This window comes from Budorcas taxicolor, chromosome 2, assembly GCF_023091745.1.
Source record: "Budorcas taxicolor isolate Tak-1 chromosome 2, Takin1.1, whole genome shotgun sequence".
NCBI classification, from domain to species: Eukaryota; Metazoa; Chordata; class Mammalia; order Artiodactyla; family Bovidae; genus Budorcas; species Budorcas taxicolor.
The window spans coordinates 140,594,187-140,616,025 of record NC_068911.1 but is presented as its reverse complement, the minus strand read 5'-3'; the positions used below and the strand labels follow the sequence as shown (position 1 = coordinate 140,616,025).

Below are 21,839 nucleotides of genomic sequence, written 5' to 3'. Positions count from 1 at the left end.
TGGACAGGGAGGCCTGGTATGCTGCGATTCATGGGGTCGCAAAGAGTCAGACACGACTGAGTGACTGAACTGAACTAATCTGAACTGATAGAGGCCATTTATAGGTAGGGTGTAGGGTTCACTGAAAGCTAGAGCCACTGCTAGTAGTTAAGGGTAATTGAGTTACAGTCCTGGGCATTCTTTGATTATATACCCAGACCAGATGCAAATTTAGTAAAGAAAGGGGAAGGGAATTCACTGCTTTGCACCTGAGCTTGGTGGTGGTGGTGGTTTAGTTGCTAAGTTGTGTCCAATTTTTGCAACCCCATGGACTGTAGCCTGCCAGACTCCTCTGTCCATGCGATTTTCCAAGCAAGAATACTGGAGTGGATTGCCATTTCCTTCTCCAGGGATCTTCTCCACCCAGGATCAGAACCATGTCTCCTGCATTGCAGGCAAATTCTTCACTGACTGAGCTACCTGGGAAGCCCTGCATCTGAGCTTATTCAGCTCTTTTTGGTTTCTTAAAGAACTCAATCTAAGCTTCTAAAAGAAGTGCTGGGGAAAAGATGCAAAGGAAAATTAAAAGGTGTGCCCTAATTCCACTTCCAAAATTTGGAACATTCTATTACTTATAGACATAAAAGTACAGTGAAGGAATTTTTCAAAAAAATATCCTTGATGGTAGGGAAGGAAGAGGAGAAGAAAGGAAAGATAACATTTTTTAGAAAGAATAGTTAATGTTTGATGCTGAATTCACTAGAAAAGTTGGGGGACCTGCCTGGAAGAGTGTGGACATTGAGGATGACAACCTAGTCTCATCAGAAGAGAAGCCTTGCAAGGAAAGGGGCTGTAGAGAAAAGGGAGGCAAGTTACAAATGGAGGATCATGACAGCAAAAAGGAAAAGCTGAGATGTTCAACTTGAGACATGAGAGGAAGAAACAGCCAAAGCTGAGTGGAGGAGAGGGGGAGAAAAAGATGCTACCAAGAAGTGTCTTGTAGCAACGGCAGAAACTGATCTACAGTGAACAAACTGGGGAAGATATTTTTAAAATCCAGCTCCTTTGAAGGAGACCTCCATCAAGTAGACCCATTAGAAGGTCTAGAGATTAACTATGCATTTTCATTTTGACCTTATCTTGTAGTTTAATAAACTAAATATGTACTTGTCCACTATCTCTTGCCCTAACCTTGACCAAGATCTACTAAATTAATATCCCCTCTTTCTGCTTGACTGCCCTGGCAGTGCTGTTGTTCTCACTGTGCTAAATATAGTCCCAGGGACAAAAGGGATGAGACACATGAAAGGCAACAGCTTAGGATATGTTAATATATGTCTTTCTTGTTCAAGACCAACTAATCCATCTTAGGAGCCCCCTAGAACTCCTGCTTTTTGATGTTAGCTCATTTATTTGATGACTTGGTAATGAGTAAGTCCTTCTGAACTGTGTTTCATAATATAAATTAAATCATAACATGTGAGGGTTAAATCCCCCCACTCTGAGGGTTCAATCCTACATTAATTCTATTGTTTACTCTAAATAGAGACGACATAAATTTCATACTTAGAAGCCTAGTATATTTGGATGGTCTTGTTTACCTAAGTAGTGACTTGCCATTAAGAATCTGAAAGCCTTTCTCTATGGTGTAATCTTTTTGTGTCAAATGCATCATGTTCTATGCCTTAGAGGCAAAAATATATCATTCAGATTTGCTCTTGACCTAGAAAATGGGCCATGAAAGGAAGCAAACCAAATGAACAATGAGTTGCATTCGATGCATGTGTACCAAGTTATTCACTTTAATGCGGATTAGCAAAGGAATTGTCATTCTTATTCTCTAGCTGTATGTTTTCTCCAGAAACATGTTACTGTATCACTAGAGGCCTGATTCAGTCTAACAGATGCCTAGACCTTTTGGTGTTCCTCCAAGTGTAGGACAATAAGAATAACTATTAACATTTTTGAGCTCTTAATACCTGTCACTTACCATTCTAAGAACTTTACCTGTAGATACTTGTTAGACCCTTACAATGAAGTGGGTATTATTCTTATCCCCATTTCATAGATGAAGACCTAAGCAGAGAAGGTAAATGGCTGGCTGAAGGTCACTAGCTGGTACATGGGAAATTCTCCAAATTTGAACCGAGTTAGCTGAGCGACTGAACTGAACTGAGCCATTGCTCTTAATTACTGTGTAAGGATACCTCTGATTCTATGGAACATCAACCAAAATGATATTAGTTGGTATAAGATATGCTTTTAGGCAGTACATGGTCATGGCATTAAATGACATTTCCTTGAGGTTGTATCAAGCAAAGTTTGATTCCAGTGCTGGTGGGACTTGAACCCCTAATACCTGCATATCTCCCTTTCACAGTTATCTGGAAGCTCAGGGCCTTTCAGCAGTTAGGTTATCTTGATTTTATGGCAAGGGTTTCTGGCCTTCCATTTATGGTATTCATGTAAGACTGTCATTTTTAAATGTATTTACTTAAGCAAACAAGTGACTCAATTGAAATTAATTAACACAAGTGGAGATAGGAATCAAGACCATCCCCAAGAGAAATGCAAAAAAGCAAAATGGCTGTCTGAGGAGGCCTTACAAATAGCTGTGAAAAGAAGAGAAGCCAAAAGCAAAGGAGAAAAGGAGCAAAAGGAGCAAAGGAGAAAAGGAAAGATATACCCATTTGAATGCAGAGTGCCAAAGAATAGCAAGGAGAGAAATAGCAAGAAAGCCTTCCTCAGTGATCAATGCAAAGAAATAGAGGAAAACAATAGAATGGGAAAGACTGGAGATCTCTTCAAGAAAATTAGAGATACCAAGGGAACATTTCATGCAAAGATGGGCTCAATAAAGGACAGAAATGGTATGGACCTAACAGAAGCAGAAGATATTAAGAAGAGGTGGCAAAAATACACAGAAGAACTGTACAAAGAAGATCTTCACAACCCAGATAATCATGATGGTATGATCACTCACACTCACCTAGGGCCAACCATCCTGGAATGTGAAATCAAGTGGGCCTTACAAAGCATCACTACAAACCAATCTAGTGGAGGTGATGGAATTCCAGTTGAGCTATTTCAAATCCTGAAAGATGATGCTGTGAAAGTGCTGCACTCAATATGTCAGCAAATTTGGGAAAACTCAGCAGTGGCCACAGGACTGGAAAAGGTCAGTTTTCATTCCAATTCCAAAGAAAGGCAATGCCAAAGAATGCTCAAACTACCACAAAATTGCACTCATCTCACACACTAGTAAAGTAATGCTCAAAATTCTCCAAGCCAGGCTTCAGCTGTATGTGAACCAGGAACTTGCAGATGTTCAAGCTGGTTTTAGAAAAGGCAGAGGAACCAGAGATCAAATTGCCAGCATCTGCTGGATCATGGAAAAAGCAAGAGTTCCAGAAAAACATCTATTTCTGCTTTATTGACTATGCCAAAGCCTTTGTGTGGATCACAATAAAATGTGGAAAATTCTGAAAGAAATGGGAATACCAGACCACCTGACCTGCCTCTTGAGAAACCTGTATACAGGTGAGGAAGCAACAGTTGGAACTGGACATGGAACAACAGACTAATTGCAAATAGGAAAAGGAGTACATCAAGGCTGTATATTGTCACCCTGCTTATTTAACTTATATGCACAGTACATCATGAGAAATGCTGGGCTGGATGAAGCACAGGCTGGAATCAAGATTGCTGGGAGAAATATCAATAACCTCAGATATGCAGATATATACCACCCTTATGGCAGAAAGTAAAGAAGAACTAAAAAGCCTCTTGATGAAAGAGAAAGAGGAGAGTGAAAAAGTTGGCTTAAAGCTCAACATTCAGAAAACGAAGATCATGGCTTCTAGTCCCGTTGCTTCATGGGAAATAGATGGGGAAACAGTGGAAACAGTGGCTGACTTTGTTTTTGGGTCTCCAGAATCACTGCAGATGGTGATTGCAGCCATGAAATTAAAAGATGCTTACTGTTTGGAAGGAAAGTTATTATCAACCTAGATAGCATATTCAAAGCAGAGACATTACGTTGCCAACTAAGGTCCGTCTAGTCAAGGCTATGGTTTTTCCAGTAGTCATGTATGATGTGAGAGTTGGACTGTGAAGAAAGCTGAATGCCAAAGAACTGATGCTTTTGAACTGTGCTGTTGGAGAAGACTCTTGAGAGTCCCTTGGACTGCAAGGAGGTCCAACCAGTCCATTCTGAAGGAGATCAGTCCTGGGTATTCATTGGAAGTATTGATGTTGAAGTTGAAACCCCAATACTTTGGCCACCTGATGCGAAGAGCTGACTCATTTGAAAAGATCCTGATGCTGGGAGGGATTGGGGGCAGAAGGAGAAGGGGATGACAGAGGAGGAGATGGTTGGATGGCAGCAGCAACTCAATGGACATGGGTTTGGGTAAACTCTGGGAGTTGGTGATGGACAGGGAGGCCTGGCATGCTGCAGTTCATGGGGTCACAAAGAGTCAGACACGACTGAGTGACTAAACTGAACTGAACTGAACACAAGTGGAAATGCTGCTTTGAAAACGTCTGTGAAGGTATTTTCACATGATTGAAGTTTGGGAACTTTCCCAATTCACTTTAAAGCAATAGTTTTGGCAAATAGTGATATGTTTATTCTCTTATCACATAAAAATCTCAATTTTCTTCTGTGGGTTGAAGACTCATCTGGGATAGAGTTCTCACCAGGTCCTGAGGAAGGGAGAAAAATATAATGTGGTGAGTTTGTCCTCTCTTGTGAAATGTGGTGATAGTAGCTGCTCTTCGTGTCCTTACTAGGCAAAATTAAAAACAGGGCACTTTTTTAAAAGTTGTTGTTTAGTCTCTCAGTCATGTCCATCTCTTTGGCAACCCCATGGACTGTAGCCTGTCAGCCTCCCCTGTCCATGGGATTTCCGAGGCAAGAATACTGGAGTAGGTTGCCATTTTCTTCTCCAGGGGATCTTCCCAACTCAGGGGTCAAACCTTGTCTCCTGCATTGCAGGTGAATTCTTTACCGCTGAGCCACCAGGGAAGCCCCTTTAAAAATTGTACTGATCCAGAAAACATGAAATCTGGGTGCTCTTGCTCAGTCACTTTCATGGTATCATTCCTTTCAGTTGCCGGAATAGCCTTGAGTACTTCAGACAGGGTAATGTGGAGTCATGCCAATTCTTTCTAAAGTGCATTCAAAAAAATAATAATAATAATAAAGTGCATTCAAGCATTTTCTTCAGGGAAATTATTAAATAGCTCCTGCTTATGGAATTCTGTTATATCTTTTCTCTAGGTTTATAGTTTTCCTGGCAGGATTGCAGTGCTACTTATTAATAAAATTTTTTTGAAAGATGAGATATCTGAAATAACTATTGAAAGCAACCAATCTATTAGAATACTTATACTTGCTAACATGTTTATTTCATTTTCACTTCCAAACTGGCAAGTTCAGAGCATGGTTGAGAAATCCTTAAGAAGTTAGTGTTTGCTTGCTTTCTTTTTCTTTAATGTTGCTGCTGTTTCTGGGACTCAGGAGAAAGAGAAGCTAAAAAATTGGACAGATTTAAGAAAATTTTAAAAGGTTGGGGTTTTTTCTGTTTCTTCATTGTTTTAATCAACACATTATTACTTTACATGAGATTTCAAAGTTGGTCTAGAAAGAGGAGCTACATTTGGAGATACAGAAAGATTTGTAAAAGGGAAAGGAGGAGGCCCCAAATGCCCAAAGTCAAGGAGACTAGAGTTGCAAGGGTTGACTATAGGGCCAAAATACAAACAGAAGCAAAGTTGAAGGACTCTAGCAAGATTTAAAGTGGTTTTTCAGGTTGTATACAAGTTAGCCAGGGAAGATCTGGCAAATTCAAGACTAGCATTGGTCAGCAAGCCCAAAGCAACAGGATCACTGCCATTGTCATCATGCTGAGAATATAAACTAGGCTCAGACCAAGACATTCCCAAGCACCTGGATCACTCTGTAGACTAGTGGATATTACTGGATCACATGGAGCTTTTATTTTTTTTTTACTAACTCTAAGATGTCTGAGTAGTCTTCTCCATAACTTGACTTTCCTTTGTGCCTTTAAGGATCTTTTTAGGGAAACACGTAGGTTCTCATCCTCATCTATCCTTTGGCCTCAGCTTTAGCCACGGGTGGCCATGGCTTGTTTCCATCATCTCTAAGCCCCATGTCCGTATGGAGTCTTTTCTGGTCTAGTGCACAGGGAGCTGAAACAGGCCTATCACACTGATGTCATCTTTGTTCCCCTGCGAGTAGCCATGACTCAGAATACCTGTAGGAGACAGGCCCAGACTGAAATATGTGGATATTGGGGCAGGCTCATCTTTTGGGTATTTGTTGGAAGGACTGATGCTGAAGCTGAAGCTCCAGTACTTTGGTCACCTGATGTGAAGAACTGACTCACTGCAAAAGACCCTGACGCTGGGAAAGACTGAAGGCAGGAGGAAAAGGGAATGAGAGAGGATGAGATTGGATGGCATCACCAGCTCGATAGACATGAGTTTGAGCAAGCTCCAGGAGTTGGTGATGGACAGGGAAGCCTGGCGAGCTGCAGTCCATGGGGTCACGAAGAGTTGGACACGACTGAGCAACTGAACTGAACTCAACCATTTGGAATCTTACTCACTGATACTTTTAAAGATATTTTCAGTAGGTACTTAAATAATATTTAATATGTTTAATAGGGGAAGATAAACTGATTTTCTTCTAATAAAAATACATATATACCTCTTTATGTTGAAGTGGGAATTTGTTACATGCTCTGACAGTAATATTACCATTTTAGCTTGTTGAATGGGATTTCTAGTAAGTGTTTCCATAACTCTGAACTGGATAGTGTTAATCAGTCAGACTCTCTAAGAGTATAAGCAGCCTACATGGATATAGTTACAGAGTCTTGTTCAAAAATATAATAGTTGTTTTTCTTTTTGTGACTTTCATGTCAGCAAAATGTTTCTAGCTTTTCTTTATGCCAGATCTTGTCATCTGAGACTAGAGATGGTTTCAGATCTTCCTTTTCAATCTAGAGTTTTAAATTTCTTTTTCTTGCCTAATTACTGGCTAGAACCTCTGGTATAATGTTGAATAGATATGTTAAGTCTTTTCTTGAGAAAAGAGGGGAAAACATTTAGTTTTTCACTACTCAGAATGAACTGACTCTTTCATAGTTAGGTACGCTACTCAATCTGATACAAGCTTCTTTTCCTACTTGTTGAGTATTTTTATTGTGGAGAGATACTAGATTTTGTCAAATGATTTTTCTTCATCTATTGAGATCATTATGTCATTTTTGTCCTTTATTCTGTTAATGTGGTGACTTAATGTAATCAAACTCTTATACTGTTTGATTGTTAGATGTTACACCAACCTTGCATTCCTGGGATAAATCCCAACTGGTCATACATATAATTCTTTTTATATGTTGCTGGATTCAATTTGCTGGTGTTTTATTGAGGATATTTTCATCTTTTTTCTACTTTTCTATAGTTCCTATTTTCTAGGGTTTTTTGTTTGCAATTTTTTATGGAATCTGTTGAGTTTAGCCTTTACTTAGTAAAATTAATCTCTGGACTTCCCTGGCAGTCCAGTGGTTAACGCTTCATGCTTCCAGTGCAGGGAACGCAGGTTCACTTCTGGTCAGAAAACTTAAGATCCCATGTGCCTCATGGCATGGCCAAAAGTAATAATAAATATAAAACTAAACTCTTGTACCCATGTTAGTTGGTTGCTACTTCAAATAACTGTCAGCTGCTTCATTCCAAGGCTGTTTCCCTGACTTATAGTGGCTTTGTACACCTTACACATGCTTACTACCAAAAATGTTCAGTATTCTATATAAAGAAGTTGTTTTAGAACTTCATTGCTATTGTCTTATTCTCAAGTGGGACTAGTTCACATTTGCTAATAATTTAAGGAGGGGGTATGAAAACTCAACCTCACTGGCACCTTATTTCCAATTTATTTGGTGAGAATGTAGTACAGTTTACCAGTTCATGCCCTAGGACTGGCTGGGTCACACCTTCATCCAGACTCCAATGGCGGGGGTTTATAAGAACCTCATCATCAGATTCTGGCATTAGAATTCATTGTTCCTAATAGTCAGGATAGATATAAGGCCACAGAAGAGAGCTCTCTGGGATTCCTTCCATTTTGTGTTGTGCCAGCCTTGTTTTAGAAAGCATAGTCACAAAACAATATTCACATCTTATCTTCCATTTTCAGTTATTTTCTCTGGGAGAAAGGAGACAGATTTCTATTTGAACACATGGTACCAAAGCCTTGCCAATTGGTAGTAAGGTCAAATGGGTGGAGCCTCCCAAGTTTTGAGTGTGTGTTTCCATGTGATTGAGCTTGTTGAGCAGGTATAGCAGGTTACTGAGACAGAGACTTGGATCTGCCTTTTAATCTGAACTAACTGCATCAGTGGAAAATGATTTTTGGTATTTGATGAGAGCTGTTGGATTAGCAAACTCTTCTTGTGATAGTTCAGGCCTTTTATAACTGTTTTCAGAGGGAGAGAGAAAAGAAAATAAAAGGACAACTCTGACTATGGTCTATAGCCAGGCTTCTGTCACTAAGCAATAAAGAAAAAGCTCAAGTCGCCCTTGCATAAGTGGGAATTTGTGGTTTCTAAAGCTGCCCATTCCCCAAACGACTAAAATATGCTATTGGTGTTTGGCACTGTTTCTTATGTTTTGCTCTCCTTAAATTTCTCTTTAAAAGACTTGGAGTTTAAAGGCAGAACCACTGAAAAATGCAATTTAATCATAGAACTGTGAAAGGCCAGCCCACAGTTAACCCCAGGATGCCCTGGTTTGTTTTGTTAAGCCAGAACTTTGAACCAGGCTTATTCACAGGGGGTGCTGAAAAGGCAGGAGGGAAGGAAAAGGAGGCGGCGAAGGAAAGAAAACGAGTAGCCAGGCTGGCCCTGGAATGGCTCTGCTGTGCACCAAGGGCTTTACTCCATCTCCAGGCCGAGTGACTCCATGATTTACACTGGAATGAGTAGAAGGGAAGGAGATGGAAGGAGAGCCCAGAGCCAGGGGAAGAATGGCAGAACTGTCTCCCACACTGTGGGCTGTCAGGGGACAGAACACAAAACTTCCAGGGGCTCTTGGCCTCGATTCACTGTTTTGAAAGCTGTGGGTTTTTTCTGGATTATAAAAGTGTACTCATTGCAGAAAATTTGGGATGTTACTGAAGAGAAAACCACCGCCCAAGCAGCATGGCAGAGAGGTTCAGATCCCAGCCCTTGAAAACCCTTGAGTCTGCATCCCACTGCTCAGTGTTTGTATAGAAACAGGTGTGGTAAGATCCCTAGGATGATGATGTGGACATTAAAGGAGCTCACAGACCCCGCCAGGGCTGGCTACTGCAGCTGTGAACCCCCCACCAAGGTTAACATTGAGGTACATATCTGGCAAGCTCTGTTCTATGCATGCGTGGGGGTAAAGCATGGCCATTCTTCAGAGCATATAAACTTTTATCTTGCTTTAACTCACAAATATCCAGTGCTTCTGAAGATTGTTAACTCCTATGTTAAAATCCCCATTGCTATAGCTAGTTTAACCTCCTTTTTATTGGATATTGTGGGGTTTTCAATTTTGTATTATTACAAATAACACTATGATATACATCCTTGTGCCAAAATCATTTTGTTTCTGACTATTTAAGATAAATTCAAATGAGGAACTACTAGATAGAGGATCTGAACTTTTGAAGAGCTCTAGATGCAATTTACTGTATCTATCTATGCCCACACCAGGGCTTCCCTGGTGCCTGAGACAGTAAAGAATCGTCTGCAATGCAGGAGACCTGAGTTCAGTCCCTGGGTTGGGAAGATCCCCTGGAGGAAGGCATGACAACCCACTCCAGTATTCTTGCCTGGAGAATCCTCGTGAACAGAGGAGCCTGGCGACCTACAGTCCACGGGGTTGCAAAGAGTCGGACACGACTGAGCGACTAAGCTAAGCACAGCACAGCACATACCCACAACAGTGTAAGCAAATTCTCTCTGTAACACTGGAGCATTAGCCATTGTCATTTAAAAACTGCAAATACTTGGTAATATTAGAAGCAGAAAAAAATTCTCCTGGTTTGACTTTGCATATCTACTTTTATTTGTGAGGCTAAACATTTTATATGCTTCTTACTAATACTATTTTTTTTCATGAGTTGTTTGACCATATCTTTTGACCATTTGGGGATAAGCTGTGTTTTCAGTTTTATGTGAGTTCTTTTTATATTAGGCTATCAATACTTTATGTGTGCTATTTTCCGTAGTTTGGTTGTTTGCCCTTGAATCTTATATATGATTTTTTTTTGCTCAGTAGTTTAACTCTTATGTGTCCAGATCTGTCCATTTTTCCCCTTGTGTGATTTTTTTTCCCATTGCTTTAAAGGCTGAAAAGCCTTTCACCATGCTCAGGTCAGATAATCATCATTTGCATGTTACATGTTCTTGTCTTTTTAAAGATAACTTTATATATTTAATAATGTAATAAATGTTGGGATTTGTTCTACTTCTTGATATGAAGTGAGGATACAGTTTGATTTTCCCCCAAATGGTTAAACAGTGATTTCAGCTCCATTTTTAAAGTAATCCATCCTTCCTGTGCTTTTTATTCCATATTTATCATAATTTAATTACATATGTGTTCTAGGATCTGTTTCTGAGCAGTCACTTCTATTTCCTCAAAATAGCCATTCTGATGCCAGCACCAGTTATTTGAATTGTATGATATATTTTGATGTCTGGTAGCATAAATACAATCTCATATTCTTATTTTTTAAACTGTCTTATTTATACTTGCCCTTTTATTTTTCTAGATCAACTTTGGAATCACCTTGTCCACCCAGTATACTTTGTAATTTAATAATTGTGCTCATTCTAAATTGGATTTCTGTACTTTTTCTTAACAATGAGATTTTTTAGCTTGGAATTTAAAACAGGTATTAGTTTATACACATGTATCCATTCTCCCCCAAACCCCCCTCCCATCCCATGGACACATGTATATGTATGCTTCAGTCCCTTCACTGTTCTCCTGAAACTACCACAACATTGTTAATCAGCTATACCCAGTACAAAATAAAAAGTTTGAAGTTTAAAAGATAAATAAAAAAGGATTAAAAAATAAGTATTAGTTTAAATTTATGGAAGAATAATGTGCTAAAGAATCAAGTGACTTATTTTATAATCTTAACTACAGGTATGATTGAATGATGACAACTGAATGCTGCCACAATTTGTCAGGAGGTCGTTGCAGAGCCAGTCACTCCCCATCAAGCTGTGAGACTTTCACAGATTGCACATTAATATTTGCTTTTTAGGTACAAAAGGAACTGAACATGTATCAAATGTTCAAATGCTTTGGTATTTTTCATTCTACATAGTCAATAAGAATGTTAGCTATTCCAATGATAAAATGCTTTTCAAGATCAATTCAAAAATTGCCCACTCCAGCCTTTCCAGTGGCCCACAGAATTCATCCTCCCATTGTGCTCAGGTTTGAGGAGCTGGCTAGCTCATCTCTCAGGAATTATCCATGTCCCAGGAGCGCATGAATCACACAGCCCAAGAGGTTCTGCTAAAGTACACATGGTGTTTAACTGGCAGCAACTTCTCCATTTGCCCTCTGTTCACGCCATCAGATCATAACCCCGTCTAGCCTAAGACTTGCCAGTTTGTCTGGACAGAGCTGTCATCTCAGTGTTGGGTTCCAGGGCCTGCATTGGGAATATTCCAGAAATATTCAGCTTCAGCTTTTTTAATGCAGAGGTTGAATGCACTTGGAAAGGCCTAATGGAGCATGGGCCATTCTTCTTTAACAAGTCATCTCTTTATACCTGTGGAAAGCAACAGAGCAAGACAGGTACACCGGTGGCCAGAGTCAAAAATGCCTTAGAAACCAGGCGACACTCGAGCCAGTTATGAGAATGTGTGGCTTGAAGGGAATGGCAGCAGAGTAGGACGGATCACACATGGCAGTTGGACAGCCCGAGTTCAGACTCCAACTTTGATGGGCTCTCTGACCATGAAATGGGGCTTCCTAGGTGGCTCAGACAGTAAAGTATATGCCTGCAACTCGAGAGACCTTAGTTTGATCCCTGGGTTGGGAAGATTCCTTGGAGAAGGGAATGGCAACCCACTCCAATATTCTTGCCTGGAGAATGGAGGAGCCTGGCAGGCTACAGTCCATGAGACCACTGAGTTGGACATGACTGAGCGACTAACATTTCATTTTCACTGACCATGAAACAAGTCCCGTAATCTTCCTATGTCTCAGTTTATATGTAAAATGAGTGTGATACTATTTTGGACAGTTGCAGTAAGAATTGGAAATAGATACAGAAGCACCCAGAACTCACACATGCTGAGAGCAATGATGATAGCTATTAAGATCAAAACTTTTTCAGGGAATGATGAGTAGGCAGGCATCTGAGAGCAGGAGATGGATGCAAGGTAGATAAAAACCAGAAGCAAGTGTGGAAACACGGGCTGCACCTAGCTGGTGGGAATCCCTTGTAGGGCTTGATAAGGAGTTGAGACCTCATCCCGTCGGGGCTGAAGAGGCTTTGGGAGTTCTCATTAAGGAAATGCCAGCTCTCGGATAGCACTAACACCTCGTGGTTAGCACTTGGGCTCTGAGAGTCCAGCTCCCTGCTCTACACATGCAAGCTGGGTGACCTTGGGCAAATGACTCAAGCATTCTAAGCCTCAGTTCTATTTCCTATAAATTATTAACAATAAAACTACTGACCTTCTAGGACTCTTTTTTTTTAACTTTTTATTTTGTATTGGGAGATAGCTGTGCTATCCACTGGTTTCAAGTGACCAGTGGATGGACTCAGCCATATATACACACGTATGTTTTCCCTCAAAATCCCCTCCCATCCAGGCTGCTACATAACATTGAGCAGAGTTCCATGTGCTGTACAGTAATGACCTTTTAGGGCTCTGGCAAATAATATTTATTTAATATTCACTGCATGCCTGCCAATGTTCCAAGTGTTTGACTTGTATTATCTTAAAGGAAATCATGAATTTAAAAGCTTAGAGCCGTGACTGGCACATATTTAATCACTGCTGTAAGGGTGGCACAAGAGCTGATGTCATTATTTTTATTGTTTGGTCAAATCTGTATTTTAGTAAGATCCTTCTGATGATGGCACAGAGAATGGGCTGGAGTGGTTGGGCCTGGAGGCCAAGAAAACAGGTAGTTTCACTTGTAAGTTTAAAAGGTCATTGCACTGTATACTTCAGATCCATGCACCTTATCTATGTTATACCTCAGTTTAATAAATTAGATTCTCTCAGTACAACAGAGCTGTCGGCTGTCACCCTGTTTATTTAACCTATACACCGAACACATCATGAGACATGTTGGGCCGGATGAGTTACAAGCCATAATCAAGATAGGTGGGAGAAACATCAACAACCTCGGATATGCGAATGATACCACTCTAATAGCAGAAAGCAAAGAGGAACTCAAGAGCCTCTTGATGAGGGTGAAGGAGGAGAGTGATAGAGCCGGCTTAAAACTAAATACTAAAAAAGAAACTAAGATCATGGCAGATAGAAAGGGAAAAGGAGGGAGTAGTGACAGATTTCCTCTTTGGGGGCTCTTAAGATCACTGCAGATAGTAACTGCAGTCATGAAATCACGAAACGATTGCTTCTTGGCAGTAAAGCTATGACAAACCTAGACAGTGTTTGAAAAGCAGAGACTAAATTACTTTGCCAACAAACGTCTGTATAGTCAAGGCTGTGGTCTTCCCAGTGGTCATGTACAGTTGTGAGAGCTGAACTGTGAAGACAGAGTGCCAAAGAATTGATGCCTTCAAACTGTGGTGCTGGAGAAGACTCCTGAGAGTTCCTTGGAGAGCATGCAGATCACACCAGTCAGTCCTAAAGGAAATCAACCCTGAATATTCATTGGAAGGACTGATGTTGAAGCTGATGCTCCAGTATTTTGTTCACCTGATGCTAATGGTGACTCATCGGAAAAGACCCAGATGCTGGGAATGATATTGAGGGCAGAAGGAGAAGAGGGTGTCAGAGGATGGGATGGCTGGATGACATCACCAATGCAATGGACATGAACTTGGGCAAACTTTGAGGGACAGAGGCCTGGCTGCTGCAGTCCATGGAGTTGGAAACACTCAGACATGACTGGGCGACTAAAGAACAACAACAAGTGAAATCCTTATTTTAATGAACCATGTTTCTGAAGGACAGGAAGCCCAAGGAAAACAAACCTCTACAACTCGTACAATTTTCTGGCCTAGTGGATAGTTTCTCTTTGCTGGAGCTGCCTGTAGCAGTAGCGAATGAATGTAGAGGAGAGTTGGTGTCTTCCTCCAGCCTAGAGTGCCAAGATGCTGAAACCAAGAAAGGCAGGCACCCGGGTGTTGTGGAGAAGGGTGTTAGATGCTGGATCACCAGCTGCCTGCCCTTCAGTTCAGTCGCTCAAAGGTGTCCGACTCTTTGTGACCCCATGAATCGCATCACGCCAGGCCTCCCTGTCCATCACCAACTCCCGGAGTTCAAACTCATGTCCTTCAAGTCGGTGATGCCATCCAGCCATCTCATCCTCTGTCATCCTCTGTCCCTTCTCTTCCTGCCTCCAATCCCTCCCAGCATCAGAGGCTTTTCCAATGAGTCAGCTCTTCTCATGAGGTGGCCAAAGTACTGGAGTTTCAGCTTTAGCATCAGTCCTTCCAGTGAACATCCAGGACCGATCCCCCTTAGAATGGACTGGTTAGATCTCCTTGCAGTCCAAGGGACTCTCAAGGGTCTTCTCCAACACCACAGTTCAAAACCATCAATTCTTCGGCACTCAGCTTTCTTCACGGTCCAACTCTCACATCCATACACGACCACTGGAAAAACCATAGCCTTGACTAGACGGACCTTTGTTGACCATAGCCTTGACTAGACGGACCTTTGTTGACAAAGTAATGTCTCTCTTTTTCAACATGCTGTCTAGGTTGGTCATAACTTTCCTTCCAAAGAGTAAGCGTCTTTTAATTTCATGGCTGCAATCACCATCTACCGTGATTTTGGAGACCAAAAAAATAAAGTCAGACACTGTTTTTTCACTGTTTCCCCATGTATTTCCCATAAACTGATGGGACCAGATGCCATGATCTTCGTTTTCTGAATGTTGAGCTTTAAGCCAACTTTTTCACTCTCCTCTTTCACTTTCAACAAGAGACTTTTTAGTTCCTCTTCACTTTTTGCCACGAGGGTGGTGTCATCTGCATATCTGAGGTTATTAATATTTCTGCCGGCAATCTTGATTCCAGCTTGTGCTTCTTCCAGCCCAGCGTTTCTCATGATGTACTCTGCATATAAGTTAAATAAACAGGGTGACAATATACAGCCTTGACGTACTCCTTTACCTATTTGGAACCAGTCTGTTGTTCCATGTCCAATTCCAGCTGTTACTTCCTGACCTGCATATAGGTTTCTCAAGAGGCAGGTCAGGAGGTCTGGTATTCCCATCTCTTTCAGAATTTTCCACAGTTTATTGTGATCCACACAGTCAAAGGCTTTGGCATAGTCAATATAGCAGAAATAGATGTTTTTCTGGAACTCTCTTGCTTTTTTGATGATCCAACGGATGTTGACAATTTGATCTCTGGTTCCTCTGCCTTTTCTCAAACCAGCTTGAACATCTGGAAGTTCACGGTTCACGTATTGCTGAAGCCTGGCTTGGAGAATTTTGAGCATTACTTTACTAGTGTGTGAGATGAGTGCAATTGTGGGGTAGTTTGAGCATTCTTTGGCATTGTCTTTCTTTGGGGTTGGAATGAAAATTGACCTTTTCCAGTCCTGTGGCCACTGCTGAGTTTTCCCAATTTGCTGGCATATTGAGTGCAGCACTTTCACAGCATCATCTTTCAGGATTTGAAAGAGCTTAACCGGGATTCCATCACCTCCACTAGCTTTGTTTGTAGTGATGCTTTCTAAGGCCCACTTGACTTCACATTCCAGAATGTCTGGTGTGAGTGATCACACCATTGTGATTATCTTGGCCATGAAGATCTTTTTTTGTACAGTTCTGTGTATTCTTGCCACCTCTTCTTAATATCTTCTGCTTCTGTTAGGTCCATACCATTTCTGTCCTTTATCGAGCCCATCTTTGCATGAAATGTTCCCTTGGTATCTCTAATTTTCTTGAAGACTTCTGTTGTTTTTGTCTATTTCTTTTGCATTGATCGCTGAGGAAGGCTTACTTATCTCTCCTTGCTGTTCTTTGGAACTCTGCATTCAGATGCTTATATCTTTCCTTTTCTCCTTTGCTTTTCACTTCTCTTCTTTTCTCAGCTATTTGTAAAGCCTCTTCAACAGCCATTTTGCTTTTTTGCATTTCTTTTTCTTGGGGATGGTCTTGATCCCTGTCTCCTGTACAGTGTCACAAACCTCTGTCCATAGTTCATCAGGCACTCTGTCTATCAGATCTGGCCCCTTAAATCTATTTCTCACTTCCACTGTATAATCATAAGGGATTTGATTTAGGTCATACCTGATTGAAGAAAGTAGGGAAAACCACTAGACCAATTTAAGTCTGAATTTGGCAATAAGGAGTTCATGATCTAGCTTCTGGTCTTGTTTTTGCTGACTGTATAGAGCTTCTCCATCTTTGGCAGCAAAGAATATAATCAATCTGATTTCGGTGTTGACCATCTGGTGATGTCCATGTGTAGAGTCTTCTCTTGTGTTGTTGGAAGAGGGTGTCTGCTATGACCAGTGCGTTCTCTTGGCAAAACTCTATTAGCCTTTGCCCTGCTTCATTCTGTACTCCAAGGCAAAATTTGCCTGTTATTCCAGGTGTTTCTTGACTTCCTACTTTTGCATTCCAGTCCCCTATAATGAAAAGGACATCTTTTTTGGGTGTTAGTTCTAAAAGGTCTTGAAGGTCTTCACAGACCTGTTCAGCTTCTTCAGCGTTACTGGTTGGGGCATAGGCTTGGATTACCGTGATATTGAATGGTTTGCCTTGGAAACGAGCAGAGATCATTCTGTTGTTTTTGAGATTCCATCCAAGTACTGCCCACCCTTGGCCCTCTGTAAAGTCCACTGTTTTACAGGGCTTCCTACCTTAGGGCAGTTTTCCATTGAGGTCTTACTGAGCCTCTCAATGTGTCACAGGTGGGAATACTATTCAGAGTGCTTTTCCCTTTGAAGCTCATCTTATCTTTGAATGTCCTCCTGTTGTAAAACCACCATTCTCATTTCTTTCTTAAGGCCACATCTAAAGCAGGTTAGTCAGTACATTGACCCTTCTTGGACTGACACCAAATGAGGTGGTAAGAGTGTTCAAACCGGGCAACACCCTTCCCCTGCAGGTACCCTGGGAGATGTGGAATGATTGTGACCTCTGAATAGATGGGGAATGGATTCTTAAAATCTGATACCAATTCTGTTTCTCCTCCCATTGATTGCAAAAACATGATCTAAAACAGGAATTGCGAGATCAACCAGGTGATCCAGACCAAGCAATATGCCTCCAGGGATGGAGCGTTGAGGGGGAGAGTCAACTGATAGAGCAGGAGGCCCAGCATTGCTGGAGAAGGGCATTTCCATTCGTAGAAAATGCAATATTCATCCTAACCAACTGCTTGCTTACTAACTCCCAGTTAGGTATTTAAAAAGATAAGATTAAATGTCTAGAATTCAGTGATAATTATGTAAACAAAAACCAACCTTAAATTGCCTAGAATTAGATATGGCTATTGACACTATGCATATCTTATAAATCATTCTAATTGAGCAGGGCAGTGTTACCTTCCCAAACCTAAAAACCCATAAGTCAAGAGAACATTCTGATTAGACGGACAGGTCTCCTTGGATACAAGCATTGAGTCTGATCTGGCTGTGACAGGTTCACTGATAGGCAGTTTTCAAGAACTTTTGTGAAAATAAACATGTTATGGGGATAAGTGAAAACACGAGTCATGTAAAACCAAAAAAATGAAGGTTCTTTACATTTTTGTAATGCTTATACATATGCGTATGCAAATTACATGTATACATATTTCTAAAGCCATGCTTTGTGGCACTGTCATTGTTTTCTCTTTTAACAGTTTAAGCATTTACTATAAAAAGCAGCCACACGTATTCATGTAAACATTAAAAAATACAGGATTATATACATATATATTTTTTGAAGGTATGAAAAGTTTTATTACTTACATATACTTTGAGGTCTCTGGGATGAGCAGAGCAGTCTCAGGCTGGTCCAGAATGGCTGCAGAGAGCAGGCAAAGCAGACTGGCTTGGGGCTTTTATTGTGGTTGAGAGTGGGCCAGGTGAGGCCTGCCATCAGAAGGCAGGAGAGTGGGTGGTTTGAACCTCCTGTAGGTGTTTGGGCTTCCTTATCAGCTTACCCAGGTGTGGGGCACGAGAAGCAGGTGCGAGGCTTAAAAGCTGTTTGCAGTCAAATATCAGCAGAGTTTAACTCTATCACAAACATCATTCACACAGTCACCAAACGTGCTCTTCCAATGTTACCGCTCAATTTTTTCTTAAAATTTTTCTTCCCTCTCCACTCTTACTATTACTCTGTTAGTTTTAAGAAGTTATCATCTTTGTGTGAGTCTCTGTGATAGGTTTTTTTAAAATTGAGGTTTAAATGACAAATAACATGATAGCTTCAGGGTGCAATGTAGTATTCACTATTTGTATATATTGCAAAATGATCATCACCACAATAGGTTACAGGATTTCTTTTCTTGTCCTGAGAACTTTAAGATCTACTTTCCTAGCAACTTTCAAATATGCAATATAGTGTCATTAACTGTAGTAATGATGCTGTAAATTATATCTACATGATTTATGTATTTTATAAAAGGAAGTTTGTACCTTTTAACTGCCTTCACCTATTTCACTTACTCCCCACCCACTGCCTCTGGAAACCACCAATTTGTTTTATGTAACTATAAGCTAGCTTGTTTTGTTTTAGATTCCAGATATGAGGAGATCATACTGTATTTGCCTTTCTCTGTCTGACTTATTTCATTTAACATAATGCCCTCAGGGTTCATCCATGTTGTCACAAATAGCAAGGTTTCACTTTTTTTATGGCAGAATATATATGCACACACATTCTACATATATATATATATATATACACACACACACAAACATGTACACACACACAAACATGTACACACATACATGCATGCCTCCCATCTCTATCCATTCATCCATCAATGGACACTTAGGTCACTTCCACATCTTGTGCTGTGTGCTAAGTCATTTCAATCATGTCCAGCTTTTTGAGACCCTGTGGACTATAGCCCTCCAGGCTTCTCTGCCCATGGGATTCTCCAGGCAAGAATGCTGGAGTGGGTTGGCATGCCCTCCTCAATATCTTGGCTGTTCTAAATAATGCTGCAGTGAACCCAGCAGTACATATGTCTTTTCAAGTGAGTATTTTTGTTTTGGTTTCTTTGGATAAATACTCAGAATTGGCATTACTATATCATATGGTAGTTCTGTTTTTTAATTCTTGAGGATCCTCCATACTGTAACATTTTTTATAATGGCTGCACCAGTTTACATTCTCACCGACAGTGCACAAAGATTCCCTTTTCTCCACATTTATACCAACTCTTGTCTTTTTTTATGATAGCCGTTCTAACAGGTGTGAGGTGGTATCTCATTGTGTTGTGTTTGTTTTTTTTTTTAAGAAAATATTTTTTATCTTACAGTATAGTATCTTGAAAAGTACAGTAGTAAAGTACAAGTGACCTATTGGGGCTGGCATCGAGTGAATAGGCAAGAAGAGTTACTGACTGAAGGAAGGAAAAGAGGTGGGAAATGGTGGAGCTGAAGGATGGTGCTGAAGGGGACTTACTATAGTATTTCCAAGGTCCACCCATGTTGTGGAATGTATCAGTTAAGTCACTCCTTTTTGTGACTGAATAATATTCCATTGAATGGATATATATTACATTTTCTTTATCCATGCATCAGCTGATGGACGTTAGGTTGTTTTTACTTCTTGTCTGTTATGAATAATGCTGCTATAAACACTCGTGTACAAGTCTTTGTGGACCTGTGTTCTTAACGCTCTTACCATTAAGTATATACAAAGGAATGGATATGGTACCTCTTTGTTTGAAACTATTTCAGGAGATGCTGGACTGTTTTCCCAAGCAGCTACACCATTTCATATTCCCCCCTGCAGTGCAATGAGGGTTCCCTTTCACCTGCACCGGGAGGACTGAGGGGCTGCTGGGGGAAAGGAGACCATTTGGGCACCAGGAGGGGTTTGGGTACCTTTGGGTATTGGGAGCAAGTGCCTGCTCAACTGGGAGAGGGAGGGACCTCTGAAGGGACCAGAGGATTCATTATGATTTTGATTCACATTTCTCTGATGATTAGTGATGTTGATCACCTTTTCATGTAACTATGTATCTGTATGTCTTCTTTGGGAAAATGTCTATTCAGATCCTCTGCCCATTTTTAAATCAGGTTTTTTTTTTTTTGCTATTGAATTGTATGTGTTCTTTATATATTTTGGATATTAACATTATCAGATACGTAATTATTTTCTCCCATTTGATTTTGTCTTTTCCTTTTTTGATGGTTTTCTTTGCTTCTTAGTTTGATATAGTTTCCCTTGTTTATTTTTGCTTTTGCTGCCTTTGCTTTTTAGTGTTGATTTAAAAATATCATCTCTAAGACTGATGTCAAGGAGCTTACTGTCCCATGTTTTCTACTAGGGGTTTTATGATTTTAGATCTTTCATTCAAGATCTTAATACATTTTGAGTTAATTTTGTATAGTGTTCCAGTGTCATTCTTTTGCATTTTGCTGTTCCATTTCCCCAGCACCATTTACTGAGGAGGCTCCCTCTTCCCCAGTGTATATTCCTGGCTCCTTTGTCATAAGTTAATTAAATATATACCATGGGTTTATTTCTGTTCCATTGATCAATGTGTCTGTTTTTATACCAGTACTACACTGTTTTGGTTAATATAGCTCTGTATTATACTTTGAAATTAGAGTGTGAAGCTTCCATCTTTCTCAAGATTATTTTGGCTATTCAGGGTCTTTTGTGGTTCCATACAAATATTTGGATTATTTGTTCTGTTTCTGTAGAAGATGCCATTAGAATTTTGATAGGGTTTGATAGGATCTGAATCTGTATATTGTTTGGGATAGTATGGATGTTTTAACAATAGTGATTTTCCAATCAATGAGCATGAATTATCTGTCCATTTGCTTATATCTTCAACTCCCTTCATTAAGGTCTTATAGTTTTCAGTGTATAGGTCTTTCACCTCGTTGGTATTTTATTCTTTTTGATGTAATTGTAAATGGGATTATTATTGTATTCATTTCTCTGATAATTGCAGAATTCTATTTTTAACATCTGCCTTTCTGTTCTTCACATCACACTCTGCAGAGGTAGCTTTTTTTTTATAATCGGTCTATCTTCTTCCAGACATTCTTATATATGCATGTGAATATTTTTATTTCTTTGCAAATGGGATCAAACTATACTACCTTCCTGCATTTTCCCTTTTCCAACTAAGAGTATACTGTGGACACTGGGGATATGTGCCCATTCAGTATGCATATTCTTTTATTAGATACATAATATAGAATTACCTTGATTTTTTAACCTGTGGTGTTTTTCTCTGTTAGAATCAGTACTGCAGTGAACACACTCATACATGTTCTTGTACAGTTGTGTGAATGGGTCTGTAGGGTAAGTTCCTTAACATGAGACTACCAGGTCAGAGGGTATGTATGCTTTGCAGTTTGATATATATTGCCTCTTGCTTTTTGAAAAGGAGAAGCCAATTTTTACTTCCATTCAGTGTCTTA

The 21,839-nt window shown here is 40.2% G+C and overlaps 1 protein-coding gene across 1 annotated transcript in view; it reads left to right on the top strand.

Moving 5' to 3' along the window:
• PLEKHM3 (pleckstrin homology domain containing M3) overlaps positions 1-21,839 on the top strand; it is a 180,746-nt gene that overhangs the window by 112,786 nt on the left and 46,121 nt on the right. The window lies entirely within an intron of this gene.